Here is a 22008-nt window from a genome sequence, read left to right as displayed (position 1 = left end):
TCCCTTATAGACTATAGTTTTATCAAATTCAAGGGCGGACCTTAAACCAGATAAACCTCCAGCAAGTGTACATTTTGGTCATCTCGTGTGATTCATCATCAGAGAATATTAGGCCTATTATAATGCATGGAAATATACACACACTCTCTCTCTCTCTCTCTCTCAAACACACACACACACACACACACTCACACACGCACAAAACACACAAAACACACACTCCCTCTCACAGACACACAGACACACACACGCACACACACACACACACACACACACACACACACACACAGTGAATTACACTTACCATAGCATCCACCTCTACTCTGCAGAGTTGATAAACACTCCAAATGTGTCCAAGTGTATTTCCTGTTTGTGATTGGTATAGCTGACATGAAATAAACTTGGACCCAAGCTGTTCCCTAGCAACTGAGCCGCGTCTCAAGATATCACCAACATAGATCATTTAAAAACAAAAAGAAAATATATAATTAGATCAAAGTTTAATATTGCTGGATTTTGTCACCAAATTTATCAAGTGTTTTATTATGAGCTGGAATAAATTAGGGATTAATTGAAAGTTGTGAACAAATCCAATTACATTATTATAACCTGTACAACATCATGCATATGTTAAGCATATCCGTCCGGAGATTTAGTCGTGATTGCGGAGTAGTTTTTAATGGGCTAACTGCAGAACATGTGTTCTTCATTCTCACAAAGTCTTTAATGCTATTACACTAAAGTGTATGAATCAACAGTAAATGACAAATGGGTTTTTTCACCCACACATTTTGAGTGGATAGTAGACAGATTCGCACTCACAGCTGAAAGCGGTAGCATAGTAATCATACGACGTTTATCTGCCTTGTTTCACAGCCTATGTTTTAACTATACACCCAAACACATTCACCTTTTTGCATTGAGGCCATAATTGCAGATATACCAAACTGTAATTCTATCTCAATACAAATATATATAATATACAGCTATCCAATTGGGTGGCTATATTTCAACAAAAGATGTGCTAAAAGGAAATGGATCTACCCCAGCTTGAGAGTTTAAGGTACCATCGTTTAAGGTAAAATTTTCCTCAGGTTTCTCTGGCTTAGGCCCACGCAGAGTCCCTTTGAATGTGATATTGTGCTGTCAATATAAATTCTCACTCCTTAGTCCTTACTGTCACTCTCGCTATTTTTAGATCCTATAACTTTTTGACATTGTAACGGTCCAAATGTATTTATCTGAGAGAGGACTGTCTTAGAACAACACAAACCTGATAGCCATGTTTGGGGCTATTAATGTCCCAAAGATTAATTCTCTTCTTCTTTGCTCATAAGCCAAAGTACACAGCCAGGTCAGTGGTCTCCGTTACACGTGGCTTCAATAAAAAAAAATAAAAAAAAAAGTCCCCTGGACGCACAAGGGAAATGCCAATTTGGGTCAAATTCACCAGGTGGAAAGTGAGAGGATTAGTACAGAGCTCTCATGTTTTCCAAGGCATAATTTTACATAATAAAGAATAGCGGGGTAAGAGAAAACAGATGTAATGGTTCTGGTCACGTATTCTTATTTAGTAAAATAATGTTTATGTATGGGGAAACTACTGAAAGTATAAACACTCCACTTCATTTGAACGGACCTGTGAGCGCTTGCCGCTTGGGGTTATTTGTGCTCACATACATTGTGGTCAATGTAAATCCAACTATATGCACAATAAGTCCTTTTCGGTGTATTATGAACACTTCTGGGGTGGTCATACCATTTGTGTTTGGGGAATTTGGAATAGTGACCCTGTCATTCTTGCCACTTGAATTCAATAGTCACGTATTCGAAAACCTATAAGTACCAGCACTTGCAATGCAAAACCAATGTTAGGTCCTTGATGTGGAGTCCTTTTAATGCTTAAACATGATAGAATGAATGTAAAAAATATCAGATTCTTAGGTGTTGATTGTTGTGACAAAAGCCCTATTACAGACACGCTCTTTCCAAATGCGTACATCTAACTGTAGGTATTGTATGTTTTTTTCCCCCCTTCATTCGAGTCTTTTGCTAGTGGTGAGAACAATGGATGCGACCCATACATATGCATCACCTCCCTTTGCAAGGCTTTCTCACGATTGTTAGGTTACTGCTCTCCTCCATAATGAAGCTTTGCGGTATGAAAGAAAGCATGTCATATCCTATTTACTGACTTTGTTTCCAGGCACTAAAGATGTCTCCTTCGCGCATTCAGTATGTTTTGGTCAACATAAACAGAAGAATAAAAAAATGATATATATATATATATTTTTTGTTACTGTTGTTGCTTTCACTGTATCAGGAGTGTATGTCTTTGTTAACCGCAGTTGTGAATTAATTATAATTCATAACAGTGAATGCATTACATTACACAGACTGGCATGTCACTGGCACTGTGTATGTATATATATATATATAATTTTCAGTTATTTACTTAAATTCCAAGTTGTGTTCTTATTCTCACACTTCACATAATAATTGGACATTCTGAAGGTGGCATTTTTGTGGCTTTCTTTGCAGTCACAGAGACCCCCCAAAGAGTCAACATGTCTCACAGTCCTAGTTCCTAACCCCTAGACTTTCTTTGATTTTGCCTTCTCATACATGTACGTATGTGTGTTCCCCTTCAAATGGGCTGTTCACATTATGGGCAAAACCTCATGCAAGACTGTGGGGTGTTTCAACAAACATCCATGTGGTAAATAAGAGGCTATAGCGCAGAATGTTGTGGTGAATGTGTCTAGAGTCATTATTAGGTGGTTTTACTCATCGTGATCAAAAGCCACACATTCAAAGGGAATCTCGGTCTGAAAGGGAAAAAAGACATCCATCGCGAGAATGAAAGGGTTCTAACTCTAAACTTTAAGTTTTGAGGGATTTTCTTCAGAATGCGATAAATGGTCTTGTTCCACGCATACAGAAACACTCTGTTCCTTCTATCTTGAGATGAAGCTAATTCCACGAAGCAACCACTTCCCCCTTGGAGTTTATTGTGTATAGCATCTCTATAGTTTCATAATTATAGGGCAACAAAAGTTTGGGGTGGGAATGATGATCATTATATTGCTAGTCAAATAAGGGTCACTGTTAAATCTATAAAACCTATAAAACACCAACCACAATCAACTACTTCATTCTTAATAAATAAGGCATTATATTAGGCACCAACTTGACTTATTCTCTGATGACTTCTTCTTCTTTCTTTTATTATCTTTGCATAAAGCATTTAAAGTAGGCTATAATCATTTAAAATAGAAAACAAATGTAACTAAATTAATTACAATTTATTTTAGCTCCCTTGATCATATATAAACAACAATAAAGTTTAAATAACTTCATGGGTGAAATGATTACAGTCCTTCTCCTTGTATAAAAACATGACTCCATTCATTTTAGATTTAAAGTGTTCTTTTCTTTCTTATGAAATATTTTGTGGTTCCAATTCCTATTTTTGAGTCTGCTAACCCTTCTGATGAGGGCTGAATTGAAGATTGCGTCTTTAAATTGCTTTGTATTTCCGTAGACACTCTGCCAAACTAGCCCTCAATCTCTTCCCTGTGGAAGAGATGGGAGACTCAGTGGACAGAAGTTAGATCAAGCAGTGAAAGAATCCAACCCTCTACAATAGATATAATCTGACAAGCAACGTGGATCCAGACTTCATGCCTTCGAGACCTTTTTGGCTCACAGAACTTTGCCTTCTCGGTGTCCTTGGGATGTCTCTTATAATATATAGGGGGAAATGCTATAAATACACTCTCCCTATATAAATCAATGACTTCCAACTGTCACGTGTGTTCCAAAAATGTTCAAGTATATGTTCATGACATGTCAATGTCAGTCAGTCAGTCAGTCAGTCAGTCAGTCAGTCAGTCAGTCAGTCAGTCAGTCAGTCAGTCAGTCAATCAATCAATCAATCAATCAATTGTCATGGGGAAAAGGCTCAACTTATATGTAGGAAATTGATGAGCATTGTGTACTTTTGATTAGGTTTCCAATGGTGCAATATTTATTTTTGCGTGTGGTGTGGTTATAGAGTTATTCTGTTGTTTCTGAAGCCGGTCAGCCTTCCCTCTTCACAGAGGTTGAAATGCTGTAAATGGAAGCAGATGCCGATTGTTCCACTGTGAAAATTGGAAAAGAACAGGAGAAAGATTTACAGCATCCATAATGATTCCATTCAACAGTAGCTGACAACCTAGTTTCCGTTTCTCCATTGAAATGCCATCCTCGCTGACCCATTATTGACCAAAACAACATGCTCAGAAATATAAAAAGGTAATGCGAATCAACAGACAAAATGGTAACATTTTTTGCATGGACCCTAAAAGTAGCCGAATATCGCGGTGAATCAATAAACGAATGACACGCCCCGATATAGCTCCTGATTACGTTTTTAGGGGGGAAAGGAAATGGGTCATCTTTGCGTGCAAACGAATGGAATCTGTTGTCACTCAAGGAGTCCTGGGACTGCCTCTAATTTTAGCACCTGGAGCTTGGAAGCATACCGTACAGTTTAACCCTGACACACACACAGACACAATAAATCATAAAAACCACTGTAAAGGCGCACAGAATATTCTCTTGGGTTCAACCGAGTCATTCATTACAAATAAGCTCATTTCAGTATAAGCATAACTTTATTTCTTTGAAGTTTTGTAAAAAACATGCATTAATGTACCGGCAGTGTATCATGTTAAACCTTCCACACAGGTTGCCGTTGAATTAAACGCACCGAATCTGTCCTCAATTGCAATAGCCAAGCTATTAAAAGTATTTAAACTATTTCTATAGTATTTATAAATGTATTTTTTTTTACAAGATATGGAATGATTAAATGTATATATTTAATTACTCAATGCTACCATAAAGTATATTTAATGACAAATATATTAAATGTATTATGACTAATACATGCTTATTAGTGCTATGATTCCCAACACTTAAGTAATGGCAATGCTGCTTAAGGAATATGGGACAAATATAATAATATAATAATAATATGAGAAACAAATGTAAAACAACATTCCTCCACTCATATTGTCTCGGAATGCTGCCCATGTATGTAACACATAAGCGCTATTCAAACATTTTCAAAAAAGCTCACAATTAAGGCTTCACACGGCGATGAGTTTGTAGATCTGCTATATTTTATTTTATTATTGAAACATGTTGAAATATTTCTCCTACTGTAATGACATGCCCAAAATAGGGCCACCAGGGTGAAAGACGTCTCTCAAGCCATTATACCTCTTCCACAACATTTGAAATGCTACAGAGCAGAGGGTCTGTTATCTGCTTCAGACCGGAAGGGTCGTCAAAAAAATATATACATTTTAGAATTTCTGTATAGAATTGTACTATTTCTGCTAAGCAGGTAGCTAGCTAGGCTCAGACCAATTTTGGTTTCCAATAGGAGTTATTTATGCGACTGTGCAGGCAATATGAAAGTGGGGAAATGACGGGACATTGGCTTTACTTATATTAATTTCGTCTGAAGTATAGACTGTTAGGTGTTAGCTGGAAGCATTTGAAAACTGTGGGAGCCGACACTTCTTCCGAGAGAGAGAGAGAGACTAGGGTGATAGTGGATAAGGACATTTGCCATCCATATGAATCTCAGTCATTAACCTGTTTTAATCAATAAGGGTACAATCTGAGGACCCTTTCAGTGCTTATGTATGGCATTCATTCACAGGTAAAAAGCCTCCAGAGGATATGGCTCCGTCTGGGGCCATGACTGTTATTTGGCTGTCAGCGGCAGCTCCATACAACACTTTTTAGTGCACACAGCTTTGCTTCGAAGGATAAGTGCAGCATTTCACAGCCAACGGCATCCCAGCATGGTCGGAGCTGCCCAATACCACGCTGTTGCCGTCTAGGTTTCAGATATTACTCATGCAGTCATCTGCTCTAAGTTCAGATTCGTGTCAACTGAGTGGTTTACAATTCAATAGAACAAACATGTGGAAGCACTAACAACGGAATAGAACAAACAGTGCACTCCTACCTGGTGGAAGCACAAATAGAAGAATAGTACCAACAATATATATACTCTTATACCTGGTATGGAAGCACTAATAGAGGCACTTTGATTTAATTGTCCAACCATAAACAATGCAAATGTGCCAGTTACTGCAGACATATTCTATGTTTTTTGTCCGTCATTTGTACTGTTAGAACGGAAAACAAAGGCTTTAGTCGCTAGTTATCAAAATAATATAAAGTAATGAGAGGTATGCAGATTTCACTCAAATATGTATGACCCCCAGTACGACAGCTGCCAGTTTGAAGGATGTAAAATGCTTCTGGGTGGTGTTTGCATCACAATTAAAGTAGCGAATGTGTGTTCCTCCCCCTTCAAGTGTGTTCACAATAAAAAAATAACCACTTCAATATCACTGGTGAGAAAAACACATGTCACGGTGCGACATCTGTCTTGAGGCTGAACTGTGAGTACTGGACTGGATAAAAAGTAGAGAAATACGCCAATCACCCCTACTGTCAAAACCCCATTGTTCTTGACTATATTGTATGAGTTATGCCTTTCAAGTGAATATTGCTTAGCATATCAATATTTCCTCACTGCTGGATTTGCACCTTCTCTTTCACATGCATACCATGTGTGGAGGCTATTTGACTTGGTGTTGCTGCGGCGGTGTTCAGGCGTAAGGCATCATGACAGATACTTTACACATGGCAGACCGTTAGACCATGGAAGACTGTGAGATAAAATGTTCATATCAAAAGCATTTACCCCCTCTTCGGGCGCCAGACTGTCTGACATGGGCTCAAATTGATTCTTAATCGGGTTTGTATGGACCTTGAATCTACCGTTGATGAGCACAGTGAAGAGTGGACTTCCCTCGTGATGCCATAGTGGTATACAGGAAACGCGATAACGCAACTGACCCACAGGAGAACGAGACAAAACACTCCTCACAGAGTTCTCTGTCGATGGAAAGAAAATAATGATTATGAAATGGATCATCTGCAACATCTTGAAAACTAATTCACAGGACCGATCCATCATCCAGACGTGGTAGAACAAAGCTACTAATTCAAAGGGATGTCATTACTCATCGGCAGTCACAACCAGTTGGCGTTAACCAGCTGTGTGGCTAAATGTCTTTTCGGAAGAACTTGTCTTTTTTGGTTGCAATAAATCACTCAAGACTTGCAGAGGAATGCGGACCGGCGCTCTGGAACAGCTTGGACTTGGTAGAGGTGATTTTCTTTTTCGAGGCTGACATTCCTCATTATCTATTTTGGCGTGCCTTGCGTGCACACTGGGTTGCGCAAAGGTTGGTTAAAAAAAAAGTGAGGGGTGGGGGTATACCCACTGTCTCCCGCCGCACGCACGCACGCACACACACACCGACACACGCAAGCTCAGCGTGCCTCTAACCTAGGAGAAGGGAAGAAGGTCACCCCCACTTGTTTGTGCTTATGAATTCTTTCTCCCCTGGTCACAGAAGAGGCTTGTTACCAGAGCACGTAGCGAGGGCTGGCCACAAAGACCTATTCAGGCTGAAGGGGAGAATCTGCTCTGGATTACGCCTCATCCTCGTTCTGGTCTGGTCTCAATTTCACTGCTTCTATAATATGGTCAGACTGGAGCGTTGCTTCTGATTATTCGCTACCTTTGAAGGCACAGTGCAATTTGACCAATTTGAAGATCATTTATTATTATTATTATTATTAATCATCATCATCATCAAAGAAGAGGCCCCCGCTGTGTCTGATGAATTGAAAATGGTGGACCCTGTTGTAAACGAGTGTAATGCTTTATCATGGATCGTCCACAAAGTAATAGTTTTTGCATTGACTTGTGCTTTCTTTTGAAATGTACCCATTCTGCACACTGTGAAATATCAATCAATCAATCAATCAATCAATCAATCAGCCACCTGCAGTGAGCAGGTGACAGACAGAGCCACACTATCTCTATCTCTATCACTCGGCCTCTGCTTGCCAGAGTGGCTGCAACGCAATCAGCTATACTGTGGGTGTCGTAAAATTGGCACGGACACCTGGAACCTGGCAGCCCACTGGGGTGGTCCTCTCCCTTATAGATCCATATCCCAGGGTGGGCTCAGAGGACGCGCAGGCCCAGTGGGCTCGTCAATGTCACTTTGGCACTTCTATTCTGGTCCCCGAGTCAAGAGTATATAGGAAGTGGGTGAGTTGGGGTGGGGGGGGGGGGGGGGGGGCGAAAAAAAAGAAGAATCTGCCGTGTGCTTAGGTAGGTATGTCCCAAAACCCTTGGTGGTCTCCTCCTTTTTCCTACATTAGACGACTGGGTATGCAAAGTGTGGGAGGCAGGAATTTACAAGGTGACACTTGGAAAGTGCTGGTGCTTCTATTTAAGAATTATAGGATTTCACATGGCTTCAGTGGCTCCTCCTTATTGCCTGAAAAGTGGAAATGCCTTCAAGACCATTGAATGCCCTACGGTGTCGTGACTTTTCCCAAATCCAAGATTTTATGAAATGATTCTCAAACTCAAACTTTCTCTCACTATGGTTCTGAAACACAGTTGTCATTAATCTTTAAAACAGACATGAACAATATTTGAATTATAACGTTCGTGCCAAAAAAGTAAAGGTTTTGGGTGTTTTCCCAGCAGTGGGATTTCTGTTCAATTGTAGCACTCGTTGAAGTCATTCTTCATCTGCGCTGAACAAAGGAGCCATGTGCTGCCAAGCCAGATTCAAATGTTTCTGTTTAAAGACTTCCATTATGATGCTATCCATTTTTCAAAGTAGCACATTTTCATTTGTCGGAGAGGATATTATAGTATTACTGTAACCTATTAGCTTGTACGCAGGGTCTAACTCTGATGCAGACGCACACAAAAAAAAATCACACACACAGAAAAAATGTGATCGCGTTGATCAGTTCCAAATTAGGATTAACACTGACAACGATTTATGTCCTGTGGCTTTTAGGACCAAAGCGTGAATGTTCTGTCTTCTATACCGAGTTGGAACATTCTGCAGTGATCACGGAAAACCCGACTTGCAGGATATATATCAACAGTCAAAGGTTTCTTCACATTCCATAAATGCATGGCTGTGATCTATGTGTTCTTTCATATCCGTCATTTGCTGCCACTCCTAGAACCTTTGTGCAAAGTCAAATTTGGCTATTTCATATATTGTTTTTATTACATTCCAACTCTGACCAGATTCCTCTAGCACATTTAACGGGTAAATGTTCGTCTGTAGTTTCGCAAGGGAGAAGGTCTCCGCTGCCAAATTTGCGGCCTGTTGTGGTCCAAAAGAACAGCACCACAGGGAACTACAGAAAAACTCACTCAGATTTCAGTTTTTTTTTAAAATACAGTCCGTGCCTGCTGGGGGATCAGAGCATTTCCCAGCCCGTTATTTCAAATCAGAAATGGCGTGGCGCTCTCCACAAAAAAACAAGGGAAAGGGGCCTCCCGCAAAAAGGAAAATGTAGCCTACTAAACAAATGACACCAAACAAACATACTGTAAACACGAGCATGTACGTATAGCTGGCTACTTGTTGCAGCGTGCCCATGGTTACAAGGAGACACACGAGTGACCCCCGGACAGGTGCTGAGGTCTTATGTGTCTGAAGGGAATTTCTATGTTTTTTTTTTTACAAGGGCAGCCTCAGTTTTATGCTGGATTCACCCAACACATGGCAGTATTTTACAGTGCACTGGCAAATGCTACGATGGGACTTGACTTCATAATGCTGCAGTATGTCCACAGACTCAATGGAACCATTGTGTGTTTTCATGAAAAACCATAACTATTTACAGCAGATATTGTAGAGCAGACACATAATATGAGGGTTATTGTATACCTAGACACTGGCGCAATAACAGATTTTTAGGGACAAACTGAAAATGGAACAAAAATAATGACCTCTGACACCTGAATAGGGGCTAAACGCCCCTAGACAGACAGACAGAAGACAGACATTGCTGGTTGTAGGAGTGGTTGTACCACTCAAAAAGAAAAGAGAACTATCCACAGATTGCAAGAGCTGAAGTTGAAATCATCTGAATATTCTTTGGATCTGAATATTTCATTATGTGGCATGGCCTAAAAAAGGACCACTTCACTACTTTTCAACTTGCCTTCATATAATTGGTCCACACTGATAGCTCATGGGGTGCATACTTAGTTTAGACTAGTCATTGGTTAGACATGTGTTAAGGTTAGGTTTAGGTGTGCTGCCCCGTGGGAGGTTAGGTTTAGGGTGAGGGTTTGAGACAATTGTTTTTCTATCTACTCAGTCTGTGTTCTCATAGGAGGGCTGTGGGCACTTCAGAAACCCGTCCACCAGTGACATCATGATCGAATAGAAACGGCAAGCTATATTTCCTGAAAAGTTGGAGTGCGATAATGGAATTGTTCTCACAAAAAAAAAAAGATCTGCCTAATGATGATTCCTATGCTGGTTCTGAACTGCCCACAGCCCTCCTATGAGACACAGAGCGAGCATATCTTTTTTTTTAGTATTTCCATTATTAACATTATAGAGGACCAATCATATGAAGATAAATTGAAAAGTGGTGAAGTGGTCCTTCCTTTAACTTGCCTCAAAATAGAGGCACCTAAATGGCAGAGAGAGATATATATATATATATCTGTGACTCTTCAGTGTTCAGTGCAAATGAAAGCCCCAGTGAAGCAGGCATAATGTGTACACAGCACACATTGATTAGTTCCCGCATGGAAGATCCTCCTCCCCATCTATGCTAATAAGACCCCATCATGGTCGCTGATTCCCTTTGAACTTCTCCTATTTCGTCTCCGGGTGGAGCAAATCACAGAGGTGGAGAGCGGGATTTTTTTTCTTTTCCTTTTCTGCTGCGGCTGCTGCAAGCCTCACGGCCCTGTTTCCACCATCTGCCGGACCTCATTTCATTTGAATAATAAATGATAGACTTTTTTTTCCTTTTTTTTTTCTCCCCTTCTCTTTATACACAGAGAGAGAGAGAGGCGCTTCGGTTCACTAACGTGTTTCTGCAGTTCAAGGGAAGAGCCACCAGCCATGACTGAGGATTGTTTTCCCTCACACTAAAGAAGCACTGATTTATACTTTGTCGTCGGGTTGAAGCATAAATTAGGTATAAGCCCTACTTCTCGGTCTACCCCCCCCCCTGTCGCCCGCCGACTTCCATGAACGCATGCAGCGGCGGGCGGAGCGGCGGCGGCGCCACTCCCTGGCATTTCAAATGTGATTCAAAGCTGAACTGGGCTTTGAATCCCTTTGCTGTGAAGAGTCTATATTATGCTGTGAAGGGATTGGATTCTTCTTTATTTTAGAGTATAACTGCACACTGGAAAGACGGGGGCCATCCTGTTTATTTGTGGGGAACAAAAGAGACCTTGGAAATGTACTTTGTTGCTGCATGGGTTAATTCCGCTATAGATGACCCAGAAAAAAAAGCACTTGAATACAAAAGAACAAAACCAGAAATCGTTATTATCAGCAGGATGTCTGCTTGCTTGCCGCTGATGTTTCAGCAGATATGGACAACTATCCAGTCACCAGCACTGCATGATATAACAGGCGAGACATTCCGTATAGGATCTGCAGCCTGGGCCGTGGTCCAGCGGTCAAGGCACCTATATCTATCTAGGCACATAAGCGGCCTGGTGGTATGGCGCTGCGGGTTCGAGTCCCGTTCCCGACAATCTTTGTCAATCTACACTGTAATCTATGAATATAGGCAGAAAAATATCTTTAAATATCTTTAAAAGTAGGACCAATGGTACAGTCTAGTCTAGTTGGTTCCCAAACAGTCGGATCATGGAACGATGGTTGATGTTTGGGTTTTTATTTTCAGAAGAATTCCTTAAGAAAACTTAATTAGAGTGGGGGAAATACTTAGCAGTAGAGCTTGTAGATCTGCTTGTTGTTTTATTGGTTTTGGTCCCGGGCAAAACTTCTCTTTTGCGTCTCGAGCTAAAACGTTTGGGAACCACAACCACTGTAGTAGAATAGACTCTAGACTATACTCCTTTCCTTGAACACTTAAAAGGTACTTTTCAGGCAATTTACATAAGCTCCCGCAGCTGGAGATGCACCGAACCAAATCTAATAGAAACTTTGTTCCTCAACGTCGAACAGTAATAGTACCCCAAATGGCAAAACAAAATAGTACTATATGCCCCCCCCTGGTACACGCCCATGGAGGTCTTCTGCATCCCCATATCCCATTGGAACATGTGCTCGCCAATGAATGATATTCTAGTCCCTCTTCCCCCCTCTCTCTCTCTCTCCATCTCTCTTTCTCTCCATTGCCATCGAGCCTGTGGATCTCAAATAGCTACGCTGTGTCTCTCTGCAGTGGTTAGTATATATCCCATTCTGACCGGGCACCCATTTTGGTGTTAGCATCATGTTATGCTTTACCTATTGAAAAATAGCAGATCTACAAGCTCATATCGCGCCACCGAGTGGCGCGATACGAGCTTGTAGGTCTGCTATTTTTGAAAAATTCGAAGAACGACTGACATTTTTAGAATCTGATCTCAGGTCAGAATGGGTTCATCAGACCAGTGTGTGTCCAGTGGAAACCTCGTATGAATCTGATCTCAGGTCAGAATGGGATATGCACATACTTGGCCAGAATTCAAGCCTCTATAATTTGCACTTCATTCATGTGAAACAGAAACAGGATATAAATGTCATCAAGATGTTAATCCTCTCTCTCCTTGAAACAAAGTCAAAATGATGGCCGAGCCCGATACTGCAAATGTACATTTTCTTTCTACGAATGTAGGTTTTTTTTTTTTTTCTTCTTTCTGTCTCTCTTTTTTTTTTAAGGAGGTCAGGGTGCAAGCGGCAGTATTTACCGGGAACTAAACGACCCTCGCCCCCTTTCTATCGGAGAGATTATTTAAGCCTGCCCCGAAAAATGTTAAAGCTCCTCTTCCAGGTTTTCGAAACGATTGACCTCCACAGTTTCCCAGAGGCCTGGAAATAAGGAATGCCCTTGACACATTAGGTATACGAGAGAAAGCAAAACCTGGTGAAACCCCCGGGGATCAGCAGGTCACTGAAGCAGGTTGTTCCATTTCTCTCTCCATTAGAAAAAGAAGAAAAAAAAAAACACAAATCCAAGCTTCTGCTAAAGCTAGGACCCACGGGCCTGGGGGCAGGGACAATAGGGCCACATTAGAATTAATGAAACAATTATCAGTAGAGCCTACAAAATTAACCGGCTTTCCAAATTGTCCTTGTGCTCGAATGTGCTGACGTAATACGAGAAAGAAGGGTAAAGATATACACGAGTGTGCCATGACGGAACAACGGTGGCTGTTCGTATAGCCTTTAGAGTGTGTGCCGCGTACGTACGTACGTGTCCCCGAAGCTCAAGGGAGTGAGAGAGATGAACCCTCCTGTTTCCTTTCCCCATCAAAACTATTAGCGGTGATAATGGCTAAGCATACACATCCCAGCTGCTGCCCACAGAACAGCATGTCAATGAGAACGGAGGGCGTCATTCATTATCAGAGCTAGAGTGTGATCAGTGCTCCATGCCAGCTGAGTGCAGCCGTCAACTCTATAGACCAGTATAGAGTACCGCGGGCCTAATCGTGGGATGAACACAAAGCCTACTGTGAAGAATATCACATTGTCGCCCCTTACAGTTCCTAGCACTGCCCCAGCTATATATATATGAGAGCCGAAAGCTAGCGGCGCAATGATGAAATATAGCTGGGGCAACAGTGTGTTGCAAGCATTTTGCAGTGCTTCCAAGCATTTCTGATCCCTATAAGCAGGGGTTTTTTTCTCCCAATATAATGTGACATTGTGGCACAGCACCTTTGGGCAGCTATTAAGTGTAATTTCATGGTGAGCGTAGCTTGTTAGTCATATTGGGTCACTTATATGCCCAGCTGAGCCAAAATGCTGGGAGTCTACTGTCCGTTGATAGCCGTTTAATGGAGCCTTTGTTGCAAAGACAGTTGACATTAAGCGCTTAATGTGCCACTTAAGAAAATATTCTATATTTGGGGGGGAAATAATTTGCACATAAATGGTCTGTGACGCTTGACTGGAAAATGCCTGACTTATAGGGCAAAGTGGTTGACACAGTGGCTATACACTCATCAATAAATAGCAGCATATGTAAATATGTAAAATACAAACAGAGCAACTGGCCAGGTGAATACATTTTTTGGGGGGGGGTGGAAACCTATCGTTTTAGTTTTAGGGGGGTGGGGGGTGGGGGGGGGGGGTGTTGTTTACTGTTTTCAATTAATCCGAAATGGTTTGTATAGCACTGCCAAGTTCATGGTCTTGTGTACAAACACAAACAGTACACAGAGACTGACAGTCCAGAATTATGGTGGGCAGACTGGATCCGTGCCGCAAGCAGGGAGGAGAGAGAGAGAGAGAGAGAGAGAGAGAGAGAGCGGGCCCCAGGCAAGCTGCCCTGGCTTTGTTTACAACAAAAAGCCATTGTTTGATGTGGTCGCGCAGCCCGCTCCAAATCTCTCTCTCCCACAGGATGTGCTCTGGGTAAAACGCCAGACGGAGGGAGGGAGGCCACTGCTGGATGACTTACACCCAGCCAGTCTGGGACTCTGGGCCGGGTACGGTACGTCCTCCAGAGACGACCCTCTCCATCAACCAAACATATGGAACAATGGGCCGAGTTTGTATTGTCGCCAACGGTTGTCTTTTTCTTTTTGTTTCCAGTACTTAAGGCAATATGTGAGTGTGTCTGTTAGTCAATTCGGGTTATGTCAGACCTCGGAGAGAATCTGCTGAATGAGCGAAGTAAAACTATAACAGCAGCAAGATGTGTGCGTGTGTGTGTGTGTGTGTGTGTGTGTGTGTGTGTGTGTGTGTGTGTGTGTGTGAGAGAGAGAGAGAGAGAGAGAGAGAGAGACAACACAGTTTCGTACACCTGACATTATTACACTTTCAAATAATGTATCCCTTGCGCTCAGTGTTCAGAGACACTGACAATTAAGACATCGATTTGTGTTTGTTCATGAAGGCAGGAGCAATGAAAAGTAAGCACTGTTTTTATTTTATTTTAATGGAAGTGTAGGGGTTTCAAATCTATGCTGCATAATTATATTTTATTTTGTATTTCTTTGCAACAGCCAAGTTGAATGTTTTCAAAGAAGGAAGGCATATTTAAAGCACATTAAAGTCATTCCCTTGCATACCCAATGCTGTTTTCTGCCAAACCTTTGAAGGTATATATGTACAGATTACTACAGAATACTGGAAAGCAAAGGTACAGTTGATATGTTATGATGATATAGTTTGTTCAATTTAAACCGCACGCTTCAGATGTAGGCCACTCAAAGGATGCGCTGTCAAAGTATATATGTGCACATATACCCAAAGCTTTATTAATGTTTTATCACGCACTCGGCTTTCTTCATGTCTTTGAAAGAGGTGGCCAGCGAAATGCCTGATTGGACATCCTGTAAGATGTTTATATAAAGTCTCGGTGGTGTTTGTGTGTATCCTCATATGGTGGGCAGAGAAGGCTTTGATTAGAGAGAAAGTTGCAAGTCAAAGTAAACTATAGTGGAACACCCGGCCTTCTGACAGCCAATCAAATCTCTCTGGTAACAGGAACTGGCCTGCCAGAAAGCTGCAATAGGTTTGCTGCTCCTACAGTAGCCGCGGCCCCGGTATATATATAGTGATAATCTGTACCTTGAAGCAACACTGGGCAAGCAAAGAAACATGTGGTGGTAAGCCAAGCTTAAATCCCACCTGACCTTGCCCTTTTCCTGCAGCCAGGAGGAGATGAAAGGAAGTGATGATGCCTCTAGTGCCCCCCAGAGGTGTTACAGCTTTATGGAGGCAGCAGGGAGAAATATACTTTCAAGGGGGGAATATGTTCAAAAAACGTAAATCTGTAAAAGGTATGCTAATGCAAACTCCACTCGGCTGATGAAGCATGAATGTACATTGGGATTATTAATTTGTTATATATACATACATACATAAATACAGGACTGACAGAAGTTTATCAATGTCTTGCAGGATCAAATGCCTTTTTGGATTAGTTCCCCCCCCCCTCAGAACTCATGTGTATGTACCAAAAATATCCATGGCCTCAAAAAAGAAGGGGGGGAAGGGGGGAAAAGAAACAGCAATATGTAAAGTCTGGTGGTCGGTGTGTTAAATGTGCCGTCCATCCTTTCCTTCACAGTGTGATGATGCTGGCAGCGTTCAGAAGATATAATGATAGAGGGAAATAACTGAAACAAAGCCAGCCTAACGAGGCCTCTCTATCTTTTTTCTCTTTTCTTTTCGTTTAAGTTTTTTTCCCTCATCCTGCATCGCACAAAAGTTTGTCACTATGGTTTAGAGCCATCCGTTTCATCTTTCAACAGTCAGAGTTTGGGATTAATAGCCCCTTAAACACAGGCAGCTGTGGATGTTTCTAAGCTACGGCCCGTGGCTTCAGGAATAGCTGTTGGTATTTTGATATGACGAAACCAACCCTCTCTAAAGTCATGGAATGGGTGCAGTGTTTCATCCCCCAGTGAGACACTGCGACAGTATACCGTATCAGACCCAATTGAATCTTCCATTTGTATTTCTGAGCGGTGTCTTTGTTGACAGCTGTTGAACGAACGCACGGTATCTAATGGTATTTTAGTTTATATAGTTATCACTGAGGGAATGCGGGATACTTAATATTTCATGGAGTCAATAAAACCTGAAGCAATGCGGGTGACGCACTGTGAGAAGAACGTCTCGTTTTCCAAGACAGGATATATAACATACAGGACATGACTATAGAATGTAGTACAAGCGCAACCGACACATGCAAATTATTTAGCAAAGTGACTAATACTGTGACAGCCATGACAAGGAGCAATTTTCCTGTTCCACGGCTATGCATTCCCGGTTCGCAATCCGGGCTTCCTGTAAAAATAAATCATGTCTATAAATCTAGATAGGCAATTATAATACAAGAATAGGTCTAGTACGGGAGGTTATCTGCAATCCTCGCCTGCATCGCTTACTGCGTCCCAGGAGCAGAGTTTCCACGGCAGGATGCAGGACCCCTCTGGCTGCAAGGCTAAAGAGTCTGAAACCCCCCCCCCCCCCCCCCCCCCCCCCCCCGTGGGCATTCAGCCACTTCTACTAATCTGTATCACGGAGGAAGACCGCGTTTTCACACTTGATCCCGCTGCCACCCACACAACAACAGCAACCCACAATGCATGGCTCCCATGAAGACGAAGTGATCGCATCCTCATTTCCCACTTGATCTTTTACAAACTGCATATTACCATAAGCTTGTGAGGGCAGCATGCACCTATAGTGTATCTTCACCTCACCAGTCCATATTGGTAACAGGGTACGGTCGCCCCTTTTCCATCTCGCCCCACTTACTCTATACCTATAGCTGTAAATAACACACATAAATAATTCATGTTGGTGATTATATAAAAGGTATTATCATATTAAATTATCGTTGTTAAGTTCACTGTATATCCACGGGCATAATACTAATAGCATGATGATGCCATTACAGAACATATGGGCTACATGGAAGAAATGTGTTTAAAAAAACGAAACTAAATGAACTTAATTAAGCAGTCAACGTCTCTGTGTCATGTTGTTCTTTCTGAATTTATAGAGTATAGAGACTATAGAGATCCACTACTATACAATCAGATTTCAGAGAGGGAGGTAAATAGTAAATTAACTGTTAACTACATTAAAACATTTCGCGGGGGCGAGTTGGTAAAGGGGGCGAGTCGTTTGGTATTCGTCCGTATTACCTCGTGACTGTGATTGCCAATATTCACCATTCCTCCCTCAACCCAAAGACAAGTACAGCCATTGTCCAACAATGGTAACAAGGTTCTCTGGAGTAGTAGGGATTCTTGATTCTTTTCACAAAATTACAAAGTGCCCAAAATATCCAGTCAGCAAGACCTTCCTTTTCTCACTCAAGAAAACTGGAGACACAGTATACATGTAGATGACCGTATGTGGTTAGCTTGACATGATTTACTTCACGGACAAACAAAAGGCCAATGAACAATAGCACAACAACAACAGCAACAAAAATCATCATCATCATCATCATCATCACATAAAACTATTTTTCAACTAAATGGTGCTAGTAAGATCAACCACCAAATGAAAAAAAAAACCCAACTCCAAAATAGTGTCATCATGAAACAGTGTTGTTTTTGGCAGCAAATTTAGATTTTAGTTTTAGTCATGGTCTCTTCAATAGTTTTCATTTAGTTTCAGTCACATTTTAGTCACCTGGAATGTTTTAGTGTTAGTCTAGTTTTAGTCGACTAAAATGTATTTTGGCGGGCCTTGATGCCGTCGTAATGGCTGTTTTTACACTTGCTGAAAATATCTGATCTACAAGCTCACAACGCGTCGCAGCGCTGTGAGCTTGTAGATCGGTTATTTTCAGCATGCAACCAAGTGTAAAATGACTTGTACTGGATCTCTTGTCCACTAGTCCCTTCATAACATTTTTGTCTATTTGTTGACGAAATTGTCAGTATATTTAGTCTTTAGTCATCATAGCTTAGTTTGCTTTATACTTGTACATTAAATAAATGTACAATTTGGAGGGTTTTGTTTTACATTGTATTTCAGACAATAATATAATATATATAATATAATATAATATATATTTTACATGAATGTTGAGTACTGGTGTTGTTGTTGTTGGTTTGTCCGGTATCTGTCTTGTACCTGTCCTGTCTTATGTTCAAAAAAACTTCAATAAAAATACTTGAATAATCATAGCTTAGTTTTCATTTAGTTTCCATTTAGTTTTCCTCAGTGAAAAAAGGTAGTCGACGGGGTGCAGTACTTAGTTTAGTCAGTACTTAGTTTAGACTAGTCATTGGGTTAGACCAGCCATTAGTCCTACAACTACAACCCATCTCAAACCCTCACCCTAACCCTAACCTCCCACGGGGCAGCACACCTAAACCTAACCTTAACCCATGTCTAACCAATGACTATAGTCTAAACTAAGTATGCACCCCAGTGAGTCGACGAACATTTTTCGTTTTAGTCGACGAAATCAACACTGTCATGGAGCATATACATACACAATGCTGCTGAAAGGGCAAACGTGTTCACCGAGCGACATTCCACTCGAACCGTCGTGCCTGTCAGAATAGCTGTTTTTCAGCCTCTAATGTACAACATGCTTCTACATGGAAATATTTGACAGCTCCATTGCTTTTAAACTGTGATTAGGGTAATTACACAGGGCTTGCTTTTCCGCTGAAACCGAAGACAGCTTTTGAATGTACCACTGAATTTCAATCAGATTCTTAGGTTCATTCGCCTCACCTCTCTAAAGTCAGACCGTGGGAGATTTCATGGATGAAAGACACACGCGCACGCGCACATACGCACGCACGCACACACACACACACACACACACACACACACACACACACACACACACACACACACACACACACACACACACACACACACACACACACACACACACACACACACACACACACACACACACACACACACACACACACACACACACACACACACACACACACACACACACACACACACACACACACACACACACACACACACACACCAATCCATCAGAGACGGAGCATCGCCGGTTCTAAACATAGACCGTGTCAAAGAGTTGCAAAATGCAGATGAAAGGGAACTGATGATCCCAATTGATAATTTGGGCCAAAGTCTTGCCTCGTCGCGACGGCAAGATGAAAGAAAAGTTCACCATGTGAAATCCACCTCTCTGCTTTGAACAAAGCTCAACCTGTGGTAGTTAGATCTAATTGCCATTTGCCATGATTCACCTCAGAAATATGAGAGAGCGAGGAAGTAAAAAGCTAATACTTTTCTCTAGAGAGACAACACAGCAACAGTTTTGTTTGTAGGTGGTTAAATGCTATGGGCATTTTCAAAAGACATTCAAATGTTGAAGCTATCAAATTGCAAAAAAACCATTGGTGTTGTGGCTTGTATAATATGCTGCAAATGTGTATAGCAGCACCACTGCAGCATTTTCAGCATTTTCACCGGAATCTATATCTATATCTATATACTATAATTGGCCAAATGTCTGTGTGTCTGTCACTCTGTGGCCGGCATAACTTGGAAAGCATCCAACCAAAATGGTCTCAAACTTGGCATGTGTCGCATATGATATGACCCGAGGTGTGTGCCGTGCCGGGCGACAATTCGGAACAGACCAACGGTTTCCGAGGAACCGAACCACCATGAATATCTCATCTGTATCGGTCAGCCCGGCCGTGGGTCTGAGAAAACACACATTCTTTATTGTGTGTTGGGGGGGGGGGGGGGGGGGGCATATGAATAGCTGATTGGCAAACCTGATGGCGGCTGATTCTACAAATGCCTAATAAATCACTAGTTCTCAAACTCTTTTGTGTCAAGGACAAGGACCCCAAAAAAGGATATAATATATATATATATATATATATATATATATATATATATTATATATATATATATATATATATATATCATAGACTGTAAAAAATATGGACAAAGCGTTCTCGGGTCTTATATGGACGTAAAATGAAGCCCGTCAGTCCTTGAACTGTAAGTCGCCATCTTTGTAGATCCGTTTGGGCCCAGCTGGCCCATTGGCTGGCCCAGACAACGAGGCGGGACTTCCCCCCCCCCCCTTCTTCTTCGTTGGTTTTATTTTGACTCGAACGGGGGGTGGTTCCCGATCATAGACTGTAACGGTAGCCACGCCCCTCAGTCAGAACATACGTGACTTTATGGGGTACAGAGAAAGTTCTCAAAGAAACAAAGTGAAAGTACCACTATGATCCATGCGATGGCCGGTACAATGCGACGGGGCAGCTTGCGGAGAGGTGAGAGAAAGGCAGAATACACCAGATCACGTGTCACACAGCAGTATGTTGGTGTCGCACACTACAAGACCCCTATTCACACTTCCAGGAAGCCTCATGGAAGAATGGGAAAACCTCAGGAAGGGAAAGTGTTCAGCGAAAAGAAGGAGAGAAAAAAAGAAGAACGTTTTTTTTTATTCTTAAGGTGTGACACTACCAGCGTGTATAGAATAGGTCTAGATTCGGGGCTCTGTCCCCCCTTTTTTTTGTCGGAATTGAAAGGGCCAGTTGGGATAATATAATTGGTTCCAGGAGTGGTGAATGAGGTAGGGAGGGACTCAAAACACAGCCGCAAGAAAATCCTGACAGTACATGCTTGGAGAGAGAAAAAGGAAAATGGAAACAAAATAAACGCAAGTTGACAGGCAAAATGGGGGGACAGTTTAGGCTTAGCGTTATTACCATGACAAAGAGCAAAAGACCACTGCCTCGACTCCCTGCGTGGAGGCGAAGAGGTTCAAAGGACAGAGCAGCAGGAGAGGAAGTGACACAAGTGTGTGAGTGAGCGTGCGTGCGCGTGTGTGTGTGAATCTACGAATCTATGTTTTGGGTTGTATCTATGTCAGATTGCGATGCATGCAATGCATTATGTAAATCATACTTCTTGCGAGGCTTAGCAGTTTGTCGCTTTTGATATTAAAGCTGTGCAAATAAAACGCGTCTATACTTGGAACCGGTTCTCCGGCAGGATCTTCGCGGCGCTTGCTTTCTGGTTCTAATGATAGGAATTGGCTAAGCATGTTTGTTATTCGATCACATATATATTATATATTATATATATATATATATATATGCGGTGCCTGAAGTGATGCACGTTGCAGACGGAATCAGCTGGAAACGGAGAACTATCAAAAGACCGATATCTCTCCTTAAGGGCCCTTCAAGGCACACGGCAGACAGATTATACTTCTCTGCGGGGCAAAGAGTGACATCATGTTTTAGCTGGAAGCCGTTAAGGAAGAGACTGGAGGGGCTACAGCAGAGTGCAATGCTTCATGGACCGTCCCTGCATGCCTCATACAGAACCCTGTGCATTAAAGCAGGACTGTAGTGTGTTGTATCTGTACACA

This window comes from Protomyctophum bolini (genome assembly GCF_963924005.1).
Source record: "Protomyctophum bolini genome assembly, chromosome: 12".
NCBI lineage: Eukaryota > Metazoa > Chordata > Actinopteri > Myctophiformes > Myctophidae > Protomyctophum > Protomyctophum bolini.
Note: the sequence above shows the minus strand (reverse complement) of the source record.